Source organism: Mus pahari, chromosome 20 (assembly GCF_900095145.1).
Source record: "Mus pahari chromosome 20, PAHARI_EIJ_v1.1, whole genome shotgun sequence".
NCBI classification, from domain to species: domain Eukaryota; kingdom Metazoa; phylum Chordata; class Mammalia; order Rodentia; family Muridae; genus Mus; species Mus pahari.
Genome location: NC_034609.1, coordinates 8,181,370 through 8,184,542, shown reverse-complemented (window position 1 = coordinate 8,184,542; position 3,173 = coordinate 8,181,370). Strand labels below are relative to the sequence as shown.

The 3,173-nt window shown below is 53.3% G+C and overlaps 1 protein-coding gene across 2 annotated transcripts in view; it reads right to left on the bottom strand.

Moving 5' to 3' along the window:
• The window catches only part of Ddx39a (DExD-box helicase 39A), a 7,913-nt gene extending 6,536 nt beyond the window's left edge, over positions 1-1,377 (bottom strand). For both annotated transcript variants that reach the window (XM_021220194.1, XM_029532441.1), the window contains exon 1: positions 1,217-1,377. The gene's annotated coding sequence lies outside the window, so the exon portion shown is untranslated. The remainder of the gene's footprint in view (positions 1-1,216) is intronic.
• Between the last annotated feature and the right edge of the window lie 1,796 nt (positions 1,378-3,173).

Genomic DNA, 3,173 nt, shown 5'->3' with positions numbered 1-3,173 from the left:
GAGGGGGAGGGGAGGGGAGGAGAGGAGAGGGGAGGAGAGCTGAGCAGGCCCAGGGCCTGTGTACTTCAATTGCTACCCAGGCTTGGAGTTGAGTGATTCAGTAAGAATTTGCTCAAGATGGAGTGGAAGATAGGAGCAACAGCAGCGAGAAACTAACCCATTGAAAGACTGAAAGGGAATTGGCTGGGGTGGTCGAGAAGATGAGTGCTTTCACGCGACCTGAATTAGGTTTCTCAGTTTACATCCTTCTCACTCCGGAGACAGTACTTCCAGTCTCCTAGAGCACCTGCACACAGGTAGTCATTCAAATATATACACCTAAATAAAAAATTTCAAGGACAGCCTTGATTTCAGGAGAACCTATCTTATGGCCTCTCAGATGTGTACTCTGTTTTTAGGCAGTACTGCTTTAAAAACACTTAGTGTTGGTTAAAGGATAAATGTGAAGGCGGGCATGGTGGGACACGCCTTTAATACCACAACTCCGGGGACTGAGCCAAGTGGACCTCAGCGAGTTCGAGCCCGACCTGGTCTTCAAGAGAGAGAGTTCAAGGACGACCAGGATTATGTAAAGAGATCCGGTCTCAAGAAACAAGACACACAACAGGTTCCAGGAACTAGCTGAGGTGCAACTCGGAGCGTATGTCCCCGAATACGTCGGGCCTTGCTTCAATCAGGAAAATGAAACAAGTGAAGCCAGACTGTCACAGACCTAAAGTTTCAACTAGGTCCAGGCAGACCAGAGGCAACGGGCTGAACCGGCCTCACACCGGGAAAGCGACGCCGAGTGAATGGCCACGTTCCTACGGGGCGCCACACCAGCCTTCCGCTTCGGAGTCTGGAGAATCTCCTGGGCGAGCGGCGGAACGAGACGGGAAGCCGGTGACTGCAGACTCGGGACGTCAGCCCAGAGAGCCTGGATCCTCTCGCCGCGACCGAAAACGCGGTGTGGATCGGTCCTGTCTGTCCCTCAATCCCACCTCGGTACACATGGGGCCCCCGAGAGCCGCCACATTACCGTTCCCGGAAGCCGACGCACTAACGGCTGGCCCGCCCCTGGCGCATGCTCACTGGAGCCCAACGGCCGCCGGCCCGAGGCGCCTAACCGTCCCACCGCGGCGCGCCCACTCCTCCCGCTGCACCGCGCCCCGCAGCGTCCCTTTCGGCGAACCCACAGCCTCGCACCGCGGCCCCGGCCTCGGGACCCGCCACTTACCTGCCACCCGGTTCGCCTCCGCGAGCTGCGAAGAGAGCCACCCGTCCGGTTGTACGCCGCGCCCCTGGACGCGCGCTACAGCGCTTCCTGCCTGGAGCCCAATTCGAGTCTTGCTCACTGGATAGCTGGCTTATCACTCAACAGAGGACGGAATGATGGTTGGATTATAAGGACGCTGCCGGCCGGTATTGGTGAAAGGGTGAAAGAGGGCGTACCTAGACGCAGGTTCATTGGGCAGTCGTAAAGTGGGCGTGTCCAAAGGGGCGTGGGCTAAGCGGCGGTCCCGCCCAGTCACGTGAGATGAGTTAAGGGCCTGAGTGGATGCAGCCACATTTAGCTGGCACCGCACGTTAATTGCGTGTGTATGTGCCCCAGCCATTTAAAGTGACCTTACCTGCCTGGCTTAGAAACCCTGACTCTTTTGTTTGGCTGTATCTTTTCGAGACGAGGTTTCTCTGGGTAGCCCTGCTGTCGTGGAACAACTCCATCTGTGACCTGGCTGTTCTCACGAGATCTGCCTGCCTCTTCCTCCGTGTGAGTGTGAGTGCTGTGATTAAAGCTGTGCTGTACCTGTGTGCTACTACACTTAGGGAAACACTGGCTCCTTCCTACATTTCAATCCGCTGCCTCACCTGCAGAAGCTCAGAAAGGACTTTGAGGATGGAGAGATTGAAACTAAAGAGTAATTTTGAGCCGGGCGTGGTGGCGCACGCCTTTAATCTCTGCACTTAGAAGGCAGAGGCAGGCGGATTTCTGAGTTCCAGGCCAGCCTGGTCTACAGAGTGAGTTCCGAGACAGCCAGGGATTAAAGGCGTGCACCACCACGCCCGGCCTGAGATAAGTCTTCTGTTTCAGAGCTGCACACACCAGGCTGGCCCACACCTTCCAAGGACTCTCCTGCCTCTACCTCCCAAGCCACAGTAGAAACTTGGGACTGTGAGCGAGCGCGTCTGGCTTTGTGTGGATTCTGAGGATCAAAACTCGCCTTCACACTTTCACAGCATGGGTGTCGTCACCCACTGAGTCATCCCTCCAGCCTTCCCCAAAACTGCTTTTTAGAACAGGATCTCTTCCAGCAGGCCGGCTTCCAGCTTGTTACGTAGCTGAGGATGACTTTGAACTTGGGATCTTGGGTCCCACCCTTGAGTGCTGGGATTACAAGTGTGCACCACCACACAGAGGACTGTTTGTTGCTTTGTTTGCTTGAATGAACTGCTGGGGTTGGAACCCAGGGTTTCATGAATGCTAAGCTGAGGTAACTCCAGCCTTGGTCTCTCTGGGTTAATTTGCAATTGGTGCTTGCTTGACTTCTCGGAGGCAATGGCTCTCTCTTTTCTGTAGGAAAGCTGCCTCCTTATGCAGGAGCTGCCTTGGTGCTCAGCTTCCTGAGTAAAGTCTTTAGGGAGTCTCTCTCTCTCTCTCTCTCTCTCTCTCTCTCTCTCTCTCTCTCTCTCTCTCTCTCTTTGTGTTTTTTCGAGACAGGGTTTCTCTGTGTAGCCCTTGCTGTCCTGGAACTCACTCTGTAGACCAGGTTGATCTCGAACTCAGAAATCCACCTGCTTCTGCCTCCCAAGTGCTGGGATTGAAGGCATGCGCCACCACGCCCGGCTCAGGCTGGTCTTAATCTTAGGTTTCTTTTTACTTTTGGGGGAAAGTGTGCACCTCACATTTGAAATACTCCAGATCCAATAATTTTTTATTTTTTGAGACATGGTTTCTCTGGGTAGTCCTGGCTGTCCTGGAACTTGCTCTGTGGCCTTAACCTCACAGATTCACCTGCTTCTGCTTCCTGTGTGTTGTGATTTAAAAGCAGACTATGGCATCACCACCTGGCCAGTTTTTTTTTTTTTTTTTTTTTTAAGATTTATTTATTTATTTATTATATGTAAGTACACTGTAGCTGTCTTCAGACACTCCAGAAGAGGGCGTCAGATCTTGTTACAGATGGTTGTGAGCC